Below are 15,442 nucleotides of genomic sequence, written 5' to 3' on the forward strand. Positions count from 1 at the left end.
CTTTCCTCCCATATATAGGGTACCTTCATTTCTTTATCTTCCATATCACCCTCCCTTTTCTCTCTCAACCCCAATATTCCCCCCTTCCATTTCCTTAGCAACAGTTCCCTTCTATGTTAATGTCATTTTTAGAGTTGTTTGCTTGTATTAAATGTTCCTGATTTGGGGTGTGGGGTGACTACATGCTGCAGTGCATGTGCAAAGACTAGAAGACAGCTTGTGAGAGTCTGTTCCCTCTTCCCACTGACTGGGTCGTGAGAATCAAACTCAAGTCATCAGGTTTGATGGCAGGGATGTTTAACCACTAAGCTGTCTCATCAGCTTTGTTTATTATATGTTTGTTCTTTAACTTAATGCTGAGGGTTGGAACATGCGCACTTGATCGAGCCTTCTATCTCTGAGCTACATCCCCAGCCTTCTACTTATAAAATTTGTTCAGAAACATGTCATTTCTTAAAACCATCACTGTATTTGCCTGTTGAAACATCTATCTTGATTGCTCAAATTATAAAAGAGCATCCTTGCTGGCCTCAGAATTCCACCATTGCCCTACCACAGTCCATGCTTATCTCAGCAACAAGAGAGATTGGTATGTCAGCTCATGCCATCTTCTTACACAGAATTCTTGAGAACATCTCTGTTACTCTCATTGTAAAGACTATGGACTTTACAATTCCTGGCAGTATTCAGGAAATTCCAGTCTGCTGCTTGTCTGATTTCATCCCCTGAGACTCTCCCTTTGGCAGCTCTGCCATAATCACAGTGACATCTTCGCTGTTCCTGTCACTTGTGAGCTCGTGCTTGATGTCCTCTGGTTACCCCTCCAGACAGATTTTCACCCTTCTAAACACTGCTGGGTCCTGAAAAGACAAACCCTACAAATTGCAACAGTAGTATCCTTGACCATCCTCTTCCCGTGCTTTTGATGGCTGGGCACCCAGCAGAAGGCAGCAAGGAGCAAGGTACTACATTTGCAGTGTTTGCCCATAGACTGCATTCATTGAGCTTACAGGTCCTGACAAGGAAACTCAGCACAGTGTCTCATAGCCAGGCTGTGTTAATACACTCTGTGTTAGATAATCAATTAGGGGGCTCATTCCTGAAGAGGCTAATTCTCTGTCTCTTGGCAGTCCTTAGTCACCTATAGTTTCTGTCCAGAAGTAGGAGCCTATGAGATTTTTCTCTTTCTGTGTTAGTATGTCGATTGATATTGTCACTGTTCTTGTCTTGTATATAGAGCCACTTCTAATAGTCACATAGTAGACTTCTTGACATTCTGGCTTTTACATTATTTCTGCCCCCATCTTCTGTCAGGTCTCCTGGCTATAGATGCAGGAGCTGTGCTTACAGTATATGCATTGGGTCTGGGCTCCCACAGTCTCTTGATCTTTGTGTCCATATCTAGTTTTCTATAATGGTTTCCATTTGCTGGAGAAAGGAGCTTCTTTACTCAGGTGTTGTCCTCTGAAGTAGATCTCCTCTTTTTTACTAACCAGAAATGCTACTAACCAGAAATGCCATTTCCTCTCCTAGTCCTTGTATATGTTTATTTTTTTTTCTACTCATGGTACTTCCATTTAAAAAAATACTAATTCATTCATTGCTTTGTTTGATTTATTCTCAGCTATAGCAAAAGCATCTAGAAAAAGTCCTAATAGCAGGTAACCAACAGAGAATAGCACATTTTTTCTAATTCATATAAAATTAAAAAAAAACACTGAACAAACTCACACATATAACAACAACAACCAATCAAATAAACAAACACCTTCCAAATCCGAACATAGTTAAGAGAGAGTTTGAGTAAATGAATCACATAGTTCACGAGTTTGAGTAAATGAATCTTGGTCAATTTATTCTCCTCCAAACCTGAGTGAACCATTAGCTAGAAAATTTATTGAGGTGATTCAAGATTTCCTGTTTGAACTAGTAAAGTCTAGAAAAGATAGCTCTGCCCTTTGCAGTCCACTTTTACAATACATGTTGTAGCCCATGAATCACTCCAGACACTTCATTAGACACGTAGCCAGGTCTCCAAAGTGTGTCAAAGCAGCAGCTTCAGTTTGATGTCTGCAATCAGTCTGTGTTTTCTGTTTCCTGGAAGTTTATCGAGATTATATTTTGTGAGTTTGCAAGAGAAAGTGATTTTGCTCACGGAATTTTGCATGGATGAATTCCCAACATCCCAGTGCAGTGATTCATAATTTAAAACCCAAGAAAAGGTAACATTATTTACTTAAGCAGTACATTATTTTAGTAAGCATATATTAAAAGGTTAGTTGATTAAAAGATTATTTTTCCATTAGATTTACCAATAATTAAGATTATGCTTGAATCACACAAAAATCTATTGAAATTATTTTTCTTCATTTTCAATTTATGTTTTTAAATTTCATACATGAATATTGTATATTATGTCCACTCCTATCTCACCCCCTATAACTCTTCCCTTGTTCCATAAAACCCCTCTTGAATTCATGGCCTGTTCTTCTTTAATTATTATACACACACACACACACACATACACATACATGCACACATGCATGAATATACACATACACACACTTAAATACAGCCTGCTGAGTTCATTTAGTATTTTATTTGTGCCATGTGAAATGTTTAGGATTGACTACTTGATAATGGATAACTTATCAGGAGTCTCATCTTCGATAAAATTGATTCCCTCTCATCACCCATCAATTGCCTCTAGCTCTTCATTTAGGTGTAGAGCCTTGTTGTTACTGAGGTCTTGTTCAGGCATCCATCTACTCTGGATTTTACAATCTTTCTCCTCCCTCTTCACCTATGATGTTCACTGAGCCTTATGTTTAGGGATTGCTTTATAGCTCTACCAACTGGGGCTTGGTACACCATCACTTCTTCTCTGCATTTGGACCAGTTGTGGATCTCTGCAACAGCCTCTGTCTACTGCAAAAAATAAGCCTGGTTGATTAGGTGTGAGAGTTGTATTTATCCATGAGCATAAGGATGGATATTTAGAATATAATTAGAAACAATTTTAATTTGGGAAAATAGCAGTAGTAGGTTCTCCTTTAGGATATGTAACCTCTGTAACCCTGGGTACTCACCTAGGTTTACTGTACCAAGCATGAATTCCTGCCTACCACACAGACCTAAAGTCCAATTACACAACTGCTGGTTAGACACAAGCACTGCTATTGTGCTGCTGGGATTATTTTGCCAGGCCAGTCGTTGTGATGGTTAGCTTTACAGCTGGGGAGGATTTATAATTGCATAGCAAGCACCCCGAGACTTTCAGGTCATTCTAGCTTTATTCCTGCAAGTCCTGCATTCAAGGTAGGGATTGTCTTCAGCAGGAGGTTTTATCTTCAATTTCCGTGAGGAAACCAAGGAAAATGACAGTAGCTTATATTAGTTTAGGATTCTCTTGGAGTCTCTGACCAACAACTCAAAGGGAGGTTTCTCATGTCTGGTAATGGGTTTTTTGTTTGTTTGTTTGTTTGTTTGTTTGTTTAATAGTCTATTGTTAAACATATATGTAAGAGATTATATATGTGCTTTTAAGTAAAGAGAGAGAGGGAGACAAACAGACAGATAAACAGACAGAGAGAGAAAGAAGAAAGTGTTTGTTGTTGTTGTTGTTGTGTGTGTGTGTTTCTAAGTAAGCTTGTGGTAGACCGTGCCTTTAATCCCAGCACTGCAGAGGGCAGAGACAGGAAGATCTCTATGAATTCAAGACCAGCCTGGTCTACATAGAAATATTTTTATTATTTTTAGTTTATGCTTTTTTTATAAGAGTCATAAAAGTGAAAACCTTTCAGGACTTAATGAAAGCAATTACTACAAGGTCCCATGTGATAGAAGAACACATTTCATCCAAATTTGACCAGAGCTAAAAGGGCCTTAATTCCTTGAAGCACACGTTGTCCTAGAATGTCAAGTAACTCATTGCACTTGACCTTTAGTGAGGTCAGTGTTAAGAACTCCACTCTTTATCAGATCCAAACTGTTTTTGCCCTCAAAGTCTTTAACTACAGGAGCTTACTTATCTCACTGGTTGCTGCCTGTAAGCTAATGCATTGCCAGGGCAGAAACAATCACAGCAGAACAAAGCTCCAGGAGACAACAGTCCTAACCCTCCTGTTGCCTCTGACTGGCTCTGGGATGTCACTGCCCCTTCCTTCTACAACATCATGAACCTTGTTTTCTCTCATTTCTAACTTAGTAGTGATCATTGCCTTCTGCCCAAAAATGCTGTGACCTTCAGATAAGAAGACATGAAGGAAAATAATCTATAAATACAAAATACATATTTCAGCAGTTGTGTTTAATAGTTAGCAAAAACAGCTGGAACACATGAAAAACTATGGCTCCAGTACCCAGGGATTCTTACAAAGCAGGAGGACACGCAGACAGTCTAACATGCAACAGAGGAATCATTCACACCCTTATCACATTGAGCCAATCTCCAAAATACTGCATATTTACTGACTGCCTGCTTCCTTCAGCTTAGCTGCAACTTTAAAAAGGTGTGTGTGTGTGTGTGTGTGTGTGTGTGTGTGTGTGTGTGTGTATCTGTGTGTGTGTATGTGTGTGTGTATGTGTGTGTCTTTTTAAAGTTCTGTTTTTTTATTTGTAAGAAATTATTTCATACAAGTGTATAATGAATTAGGTAGATACCCGTCCCTTATTTTTCTCCTCAATTATTCTCATTTTGCCCATGTCTCTTTCCCAATTTTATTTTTTAAAATTTTATTTATGATATCCTGCAATAGTACCATCCCAACATTTAATTCTTTTCAAAGGTCTATAAATACCATCAGAAGTTCTGTGGAGTCTTTACACATCCATGGTAATCAACTGGGCTAAGTTCTCCTGATCAAAATAACCACAGATTCCAGGAGCCCTAATGTTTCCTTCAGCAGAATGAAGAAATGCCATTGGTTCCAGGCCATTTGCTAACTGCCTGGGTGAAGTCACGGGCAGGGAGATGGGAAGGAATTGCAATCTGTCTCACTTAGCCTCAGGAAAAGTCAGATCATACATCTGGACTCCAAAGCCGAGGACTAGCCTGCAATTTTGCATCCTCAGTCCCTGAGGTCAAAAGAAATGACTGTGCCTGATTCAGCCACCTGACCACCTTACCTCTATTGTCCTACCCTTCCTTACCTATTGTCCTACCCTTCCTAAAGTGCCTCTCCCAACCCCTGCAATCCAATGCTTCTGGAATTAGAAAGCACCAATGTATTTAAAGGATGTACTTCTGAACATAATAGTAAAGATAATATTCACCTGGTTCTTCCCTGTGGTTATAACTGCCCGTACCCCCTACCCTAAGAAGAAAAGAGGGTCCTGTTTCCTGGCCTTGCTCTGGGAACACTGAGGATATCACAATACTGATTAGTCTTTCAGTCATGAGAAACTGGAGTCAGAGTAACACATTCAGCCTGCTCCAAGCAAAGGATCAAGGCTTACAGAAATAGAAAGTCAGTTTGACATGGTTGATGACTTTTAGATCAGGAACTGCATCAGCGGGCATTCTAACCTAGCTTAAGTCAGCTCTTGCAAGGTTTGTGGTGAGGACTGTTATTATTAACTTACTGAAAGAAGAAATCAACTTCAGTGAAAGAGGAAAAAAAATTATCAGTTGTGAATTGAGACCAGGACTTGTATTCTCCAAGTTCCTGTGATTGAGTTGGCAGAAAGAAGAGCAGAGGAAAGGGAACAAAAGAAAGAAATGTAAAGAGAGGTCCAGATTGAAAACAGGCTTGAATAAGACCAAAAGGAAAGAGAAAATAACATCTCTTCTCCCTGCCTCACACACCCAATTAAAGCAAGTCAATACTCTGCCTCTGAAGTCTGGAAACAAATTTCTTGCTCAGCTTTAAAACTAAGTAGATTTCTTTCAATAAATTAAACAATGGTCCTGTTATCGTTGAGCTTTTTTTTCTTTTTTTAACGTGTTTCTCTCCTTAGCTCACCAGCCCTGGCTGAGGTGTTTTCTGCTGTTTAGACAGCACATTCTCTTCCTCAGCTCCAGCATCCCCTGTCCTGACATCACTCCTCCCTCTTCCCCATTCATAGTCACAGTCTAAATATCTGAGTATCGAACATTCTATCCTCAACTCTGTTCTAATCAGCCTATTTCTGCACGAGGTTACTCATGTTCTGGGTAATGTTTGCCTTTAAACTCAGAATTCTCTAGTGGGCTTCAAGCCTACACATTGAACTGGCCATGTGTGGCAAATACCTAAGTTTAGGACTCTCTGTCCCTCCTAGGTCTAGACACTCAGTGTCTGTGAAAGGTCTCATACTCAACCACAACCACACACCTCCTGAAGATTCTAAACACTCTTCTCTTACTTGCTTGTATCAGTCTGTTGGGGGACCCTGTGAAGGTCACAGTCAACCATAAGCTCTAGGCAAAATGGAGGGCTCCTGCAGTACCTCAGGTCCTGAAAGCTTTTTGAGCTTGGTGCAAAATGGAGAATTCCCTTCCCCCAGCAGGGCTTCCTGCTCTCTGTCTGACCTTATTTGGAAGATGTCCCTGAGCAGGGATGCCTAGCTTATCTTAAGTGTGACCTTTGACACAGTTCCCTGCAAATGCTTTCCCTCTGCTGCCCATATGATAATTAGGTATTTCCAAGGGCTGAGCTGCCTAATGCAAATGAAACATATTTTGAATACTAATTTGTCAATTCCCTAGCTGCTGCTCTCTTCCTATGTATTCCTTTCACCCCTGGAATAAAGTTGAGCTTTCCTCTGTGAAGTTGATCCCCATAGTCTGCCCTTTATACCCACAGATCCTCTGAGCCCCATTCATTGACTTTGTTCCCCCTCACCCTTGTGAGCTAGTGGCTAATGGCCCCCAAAGACTCGGGAGACCCACATATCCCTAGTTAGTTGCCATCATATAAATTCTTCTTCCTGTATCTGTTTCAGTATCACTTTCCTTCCATCCTCACTGCCATCATTTCAGCCCATCTTCTGTCCTCTTGTAATTGCACATATGCCAAGTAGAACATAGCCCTCCTTTTGTTTCTAACACCCACATCAGGTATCTCACCACTGCCTAAGACTAACCAGGGTGTCTGACACTTTCTTCTGGCTTCCATGGGTACCTACATGCATGTGACATACTGGTACATGCACGAACACACTCACACATACACAGAGAGAGTGAGAGAGAGGTCTAATGTTCCCCTTTCCATGGGATCTTGTCTGTGACTTCACTTACTCTGTTATTTCTGGAATATTGTAAGCACTCAGGACAAGTAGGGTGGACTAAAAGAGAACGAAGTATGCAGGGGGAAATGGTGGGAAGAGAGGAAACTAAGTTATTGCTCACTGTGCTAAACTCTCAGTGTCATTTTCTTCCTCCACTTTTGAAAGCTCAGACTCTCATTTTCCTGCTTCTAGAGATGGCACCTCCTCTGTGTGCAGTTCATGCCTTCATTTCCTGCATACCATGTCCCAGGCAGCTCTGTTCCTGCACACCCTCCGTAATCAAATTCCTGCCTCCAACTCCTCTTCATCCACTGTGATCTTCAGATCTTCACCCTACCCTAACAAATGATCCATTACTAATTCTGCAGAGATTTATTCCTTTAATATTCCATGGTGCCCTTACCATGAAAGGAGCTAGAGGAATTTGTGCTTTGTTTGTACTGGTCCCTAGTAAGTCAACCACTTGTTGAACAAATACATTGTGAATGCCTGCTGTTTGCTCGACTGTGTATCAGGTACAAGAAACCAAAAAGGTTCTGATCCAGGAACCTGGTTTGGCAAGAAACTGGCAGATGAGTGGTTTCTTTCCATTTCTTTGGAGTCCTTGCTCCATGCCAAGCACTGTTCTTGCTCTTATGAAAGCCAGCACCCCGGTAACAAAAACAGAGTACTAAATATTTGGGCAGCTCTGTGGAAACAGAATAGAGAGGATCAAGGGTGGCCATTGGGAAATCCATTACCCACCTAGGTTGCCTACCCCATGAAGAATGTCTTGAGAGGTAATGTTGGTGAGAAGTACTGAATTCAGCAGCACTGACTGTATCACTAACAGATGAGAAAGGAGTTATTGAAGAAAATGGCTCAGTTAGTAGGTTACATTATGGCACATCAATAATATTGACTGGGTACCTGGGAATAATGAGTTTATTTCACTTGAATTGGAAAAGTCATTGAGATCAAGAGATTTGGTCAAGGAAATAAATAAAGTCATGGGCTAAGAGAAAGGAATAGAAAAATAATAAAGGCTGATAAATGATTCGTAAAATTATTTAATTGTCTTCTTTGAAGTAAGAACGTGAGAGATAATTTTTTAGTTTCAACTACGATGTACTTGAAATATCTAAAAATAGTAACAGCAAATATCAATACAGTAATTCCCCAGGTATGGGCTGGGTGTATAGCTCAGTGATAGAGAGTTGCCTAGCAATTCCCATATTCTAGGCGCTACTCCAAGTAGCTTAGATATCATCAATCTGTTTAATTATTATAATGGCCTACTGGCATACAGTCTATTATCATATCCATTTCATAGATTAGAAAAATGAGACATTGATAAGGTAAGTAATTTGCTCATATAAATTAGGTAGAGAAGATAAAACTTAAACACGGGCTTCATGATTCCCAAGCTTGTGTTCCTACATGGTCTTCTGCCCTATGCACAGGTCTGCAGGCTGAGTATATGTAAATGTGGTATTTGAATACCAGTATGAGAGATAACATCAGCATTTCAATCTTTCAAGCCAGAGGACTAGATGAAATTAAACAGTAAGTTAGCTCACATGAGAAAACAGTGAATTCAGTTATGGTGGTGCATGCCTTTAATACCAGGGCTTGGGAGAGATAGAAGCAGGCAGATCTTTATGAATTCTAAGCCAGTCTAGTTTACATAATGAGAACCAGGACAGCCAAGGCTACACAGAGAGACCTTCTCTCAAAAAAAGAAAAAGAAGGAAGAGAAGAAAGAGAGAGAGAGGAAGGGAAAGAGGAAGAAAGGAAGGAAAGAAGGGAAGTATGGAGAGAGGGAGGAAGGGAGGGAGGGATAGAAGGAGGGAGGAAGGAAACTGAGTAAGTATGAGACACAATACTGTTTTTACACAAGGAATTAAAGAGGCCACATTGAGAAAGAATTGGAGTTGGGAAGGAGAAACCTAAAGGAGGGTGTTGTCCCAGTATCATGCTGTCTTCCTGTGACTTCAACCTCCCAGACAAATAAAGAGATTAGAATCTCATATAGAATGGGCAAGTATTTACTGTTCCCACAGACATTTTGGACCTGGAAGAAATTGCTTTCTGTTGAAAGGCCTGGCTTATGGAGACAACAGTCCTTGTATCATGTCCTAAGAAAATGAGATACATTCAAAGAGAGAAAAAAATGAAGTCAATGGAAAGGAGCGGTGGGGGGAGGGGTGCCAACAGACAGGAGCAGTGGGGGAGGGAGTGCCAACAGAGATACTTTGAATTACATGCTCTCTGGACACTCTATATTTAGGGAAGTCTGACTTTGTTCTCCACACATGCAGAAGGAAGATCCCAAATAACCCCATTCCTGGCTACCATGGCTAGCCTTGTAAATGGACACTAATGTGATGTGACACGGTAGAGAAGAACATAGTTTCACATACACAGCTCCCCTGTTTTACCACCTCTTCTTTACAAAATTCTATAGAAAAACTAAAAGGAAAAGGAGTCTTTTTTTTTTTGAACCTTCTAAACTCCTATCCCTAAGGTAAGATGTCCTGAAACACTGTGTCCACAAGTAATCAGTTCTTAGACCCTAGAGCAGTGGTTCTCAACCTTCCTGATACTTGACATTTTAGTTCCTCATGCTGTGGTGACCTCCCAATCATGAAATTATTTTATTGCTACTTCATAACTGTAATTCTGTTACTGTTATGATTCATAATGTAAATATCAGTTTTCCAACAGTCTTAGGTCACCCCTGTGACAGGATCAATAGATGCCCTCCTCCCCCCCATGAGGTCACAACCTACAGATTTGAGAACCACAGCACTAGAGGAATGCCCTTTTTTTCAGACTCTATGAATACATATCTCTCCCAAAATATATATGGGTATGCTTTCAAAATACGACTGTATATGTCTTTGCTTCAGTGTTAGGTTGAACCATTACTATACTAGTTGCAAATGTGATGTTTAGAATAAATTTAGATATCATTAAAAATTATGAGGGAATTCTTGAGAAGAAATTCATGAAGCCAAAAAAAAAAAAAAAAAGGTGATGTTTGACCTGAAAACTAAACATTAGAAATAAGACTGAGGCAGAGGGCGGGGATTGGAGTGAAACAGGAATCGTAAAAAAGAACCATAGAGAAAAGAAGTCACCCATAAAAGGAGAGAGCATGAGAGCTGGAGGCAGATGCTGAAAGAAGCAGGTCTGGAGTGATTGAAGATGTCTGGGAAAGGGAAAGCTGTGTGTGACAATGAGGAATAAGGGAATTAATTATTGCTCAACATGTCAAACAGACATTCTCCACCAGATTATGAGGTTTGAAGAGATTTGAAAAGAATAAATGCCCTTTATTATCTGAGCTTCCAAAAGGAAGGATCTGCTCAGATTCAGATTAGAAATGAGATCAAAAGAAGAATTGATATGGAAAATTAATGTTGGTGGAAACTAATTCTGTTCCATGGGAAGCTTTATATTCCAGTTAAAAATAACAGGACACTGTAATTTAGCTACCAATGCAGAGGGATATTTAATGCATATGTGCTTGTGTATAATCTCCTTGTTTCTATAGATAAATTATATGCCTAAATACTAAATAGCATAATCTATCAATATACACATATATAATATAAATGTATGCATACTTGGAGTGAATGTTAGATACATAACGTGCTCTACCAAACATTGGTAAGAAAGGATTATGGAGAGGATTAAAGATTCAGATCACACATTATCACTGAGAGGAAGAACTGCCCTTGAGACCATTGTACACAGTCAGTCCTGGAATGCTTTCTCTCAACCACCTTCCTCCCGGATGCTTAGTATTCATCTTTGTTCTGTGGTTTTCCTACTCCCAGCTCTGAATTCCATTCTTCTTTCTCATCCATGGTGTGATTCTCATTTGAGAGATCTTTCCACATGCAAACCTTCAACAGGAGTATGGAAAAAATGTTTTCAAACCCTAAAAGAAATGAGCATATTTTTCAAAATGGCAGATTCAAACATGTCTTAATTCTTAGAAAATGTATGGGAAAAAAATCAAAAACAAAGGCAAAAACTAGATTGGCTGTGGTGGTGTGGTTCACATGCCTTTAATCCCAGCACTCAGAGGCAGAGGCATGTGGATCTCTGTGAATTCAAGGACAGCCTGGTCTACAAAGTGGGTTCCAGCCAGGGCTACACAAAGAAATTCTGTTTCAAAAAAAACAAAAGACAAAAAGAAAGAGAGAAGGAAGGAAGGGAATAAAGAAAGGAAGTGTGTGTGTGTGTGTGTGTGTGTATGTGTGTGTGTGTATGTGTGTGTGTCTGTGTGTGTGTCTGTGTGTGTGTCTGTGTGTGTGTGTCTGTGTGTGTTCATACATTCATGAGTACACAGGTATCATGGAGACCAGAGGCACTGAATCTTCCTACAGCTGGGGTTACAAGCAGTTGTTTGTGTTGATCCAGTAGGGTTGCTTTGAGTGGAAACAGTCCTTTGTAAGAACAACACATGCCCTTAACCACTGAGCCATCTCTTCAGCTCTCAAATGTGATTTTTAAAATGATACAAGATTGACAATTTTTCCAACATTTCCAACACGATAATGCATATCTATAACCCCAGCACTCACACATGCAGAAGAATCAAGGCCGCTGTGGTCTACTAGCAAATCAGGCACTCATCTGAGCTGTATAGTAAGACTCTGTCTCAGTAAACACCACCAACAGAAATAATTGATCATCAAAACAGAGAATGCAAAACTTGGAAAGGAACCACAGCCATGGTAAAAACATGTTCATTTTGTTGACCATATGTAAACAGAAGCCTCAAGACGCCAGTGCCCACAGTAATAGACCTACAGAGCTGGAAAAAGACCTGGTATTAGCCACACCTGGTAGCACAAGCCAATTAATTACCTTAGCTATTTTGTCTAAAGTTAAGGTGTGCTTAAACTACAGAATGAGTTCAAGTCTGGGCAACTTCTTCAGGGCCCATCTCAGAATAAAAAGAAGACAAAGGGTAATTATCTAATTCATGAGTCTCGACAGCACACATACCTTCTTTTGAGAATGAAGCTAAACAATTCAGTGAAAGTTAAGATGGCATGGTAAATTGTAACTGGCAAAATAATTGCTAAAGTTTATGTCCTTACTATCCATGGGACACGTGGGTGAATAGTACCAGAAATTGCTGTTCATTGTAAGTTCACCAAACATGGCAAACTGTAATGGCAGTTTCTGGCAGAGGGAATGAAGATTGAAGGAGCCCTGTTCTTTCTTCTCCAAGTGTTAGCAGCAGAGCCCAATGTGTCTTCATCAGAGAAGACAGAGGAGAAAGAGTAAGGTTGATTAGACAGGAAGGAAGAAGGGTGAGCCTTCTGTATATTAAATGCAGAAATGCAGAAACTGTTTTAGAAGAAAAAGAATTTTCATAAAATACGCAAACAGAGACACTAACTAAACATTGAAGTGTTTCATTGAAGTCCCTGCAGATTCATTTCTGACATGTCCTTCCTGAACATGGGACAGTACTCAGGGAGAAAGATGGCCAGTGACTTCAAGGAAGTCCAAAATATTGGGGATGGGAGCTCTTGTCCTTGATGGGTAGAGAAAGAACCATTATAGGAAGACTCTGCAGGGAAATAGAAGGAAAGAGAATAAAACAGGAACCTGCCTGAAAGAGGCAGCAATAGAACAGAAGCTAAGGTTTAAACCTATAAGGAGACTGTGCCATAGCAACAGGATCCTTGGTCATCACTAGCCCTGAAAGGCAGAAAGATCCAGCATGGGTAACCAGCTTGGTTCTGCCTTCCTTTTCCAACCAGGGGATGTTGGGGGGAGGGTGTGAGGCTTTACTTACTTATCAGTGATTATGAATTATTTCTTTCAATCCAAACCACGTGAATAGATTGACAAATGACACTCAAGAAAATAGGGTGTTTGCCCAGAGGACCAGAAACAATGGCCCTTCTCTCTTTCACTACATTAACCTTCAGGGAAGAAAAGTGGCTCTAAGGACAGAGGAAGCCGCCACTTCCCAAGCATTAAAAAGATTAAGGGAAATAGTATTGGACTGGAGCAGAGAGGAAATTATTCGCCTGTCTCAGAGAGGACATTTCTGTTGTTATTGCTCCTATAAACCATCCTCACCCTCAGCTCCAAATCCAACTGGGCTGATGGGATTTGTTGAGGCAATATATCAAATTAGGCCTGTTGAGGAAACTCCAGAGAGAAGCCTGGAGCCAAGGAGTGCCCGGAAATTTATCTAAATGACAGGATAGTTAGAAAAGCACAACCCCTTGTTCACCAGACACTGTGAACACCACAGCCCCCAAAGTCCTAATTGAAAGGCTAATGTCTTTAGTTCCAGAGAAGATGCCCAGAGTTACCCAGGGACCACCTAAAGTCCCTACAACCAGACGTGAATTTGGGTGAGAATTAAAGGAAATATCTCATACTGAGAAAAACAAAAAGCAACATTAGGAGAAAATTAGAATCTAAAATCATGCACACTGCTTCATCCAATCTGTCAGAAATGATCAACATTACACAAACATTGCAAAGCAAGTAAATTCTTTATATGGTTTTAAGGGGAGAAGATGTGGAAAGATATTCAGAGGCTGAGCTTTCATTAAAAAGCTCTGTGCATCCAAGAAGCCCTCTGTACCCTATCCTGCCAGGCATTTATTATCCCAATGTGGTGAGGCATGAAGGATCTTGAACAAAGCCACAAGACATATTCAAACATCCTCAATGGAAAACAGTGTGCTTACGAATACATACACTCTTGGTGATCCATAGAGCATTTGGCTTCTTCACATGAACCAGCAAACCTTTCTTTCTTCCTGTCTCTTATCAGTCACTCCTGTCTTATTTCTTAGATCCCAGATCTAAGACAGAGTTCTACAGAGAGTGTTGAGTTAGCAGAGGAATGGGGTTCAGCACGTGAGATTGAATGGAAAAGAAGCAAGAAGACACTGGTTAAACAGAAGAGTCAGGTAGCTCATGGGGAGCTCTGAAGTAAGACTGTCCCCTGAAGAGCAAAAGTGAGCAGAGCCAAGATGGCCAGGATTGAACATGTCCACTAATTGGGATTCGCTGTAGCTCAGGAGATTCCTAAAGCGGCTGATAGCTGAAAATGGGCAGCAACTGTACTCCAACAGCTGGAAGAACAAATCCCAAGGAAGAGCTGGGCTGTACTATGCACCCACTTCCACATGCTCTAACTGTTCTTTCCAGATACGCAAGACAGTCCAGAGAATAAATGTATAGATGGAGTTTGAACTCCCAGGTTTTTTTTTTTTCAACACAGAAATCATAGCAGGAAAAGAAAAATTGCTGAGCACAAAAAAAAAAAAAAAAAAAAAAAAGGTTGCTGATAAGAACCAGGAAGAGTTAAGAGTTAACAACAGCCTCTGGATCGACAACCATGAGACTAAAATAGAAAAATTTTCTGTTTTAAAAATAAAGTTTTCCCAGGCCAGTATGATGGCTTAGTGGATAAAGGTGTTTGCTGCCAAGTTTGACAATTTAAGTTCAATTCCTGGGGCTTTGCAGTGGAAAAAAGAGCTACCTCTCAAAAATAGTCAATTGACCTCATACATGCACTGTGATACACCCATACACACTCACACAATAAATAGATGCAAAAGAAAATGCATCCCCTTTTTATCCTGAGAAATCTTATGTGTCAATCCACAGTTCCTTATTGAGAGCCTCTTATGTGCTCATAATTATACTACCTGAGGCTGTGGGAGATCAGAGAAATATTTAAAACCACCTCCGACTTAGAGCACATTATAGTCTAGGCAGGAGCAGAAGCAGAACATCCACTGCATAGGAGAATATCTGTTTAATGTATTGCATTCTCCCTGGAGATTGGCATAGGCAAGTATAGCAAAGTAACAATGGAAACTCAGTTCTAAGCCTGTCTTTTGAATTTGGTGTCTTAAGTTGGTTTCATTAATGATGTGAGTTTGGGCAAGGCACCCAGGTCTCTGAGAATAAATTTCCATATCTTTACATTGAATCTACCACATGTACTTACATTTGCATTATGAAAATTAAATCCACTGATTCTGTAAAGCATGGAAAACAGTGCAAATATTTGCTTTCTTTTTTTCTACATAACTCTTAGTGTGTCAATGCTAAGGTTTGGACTAATGTCCCATAATGGCAGTTTTGTTAAAGGCTTGGACTGGTGCCCATAGTCCTATTGGGAGATGCTTGGATGTCAACAGATGAATCCCAGTGGGAGGAAATTAGGTTATCAGGGATAACCATCATT

This window comes from Grammomys surdaster, unplaced genomic scaffold, assembly GCF_004785775.1.
Source record: "Grammomys surdaster isolate TR1022 unplaced genomic scaffold, NIH_TR_1.0 126153, whole genome shotgun sequence".
NCBI lineage: Eukaryota > Metazoa > Chordata > Mammalia > Rodentia > Muridae > Grammomys > Grammomys surdaster.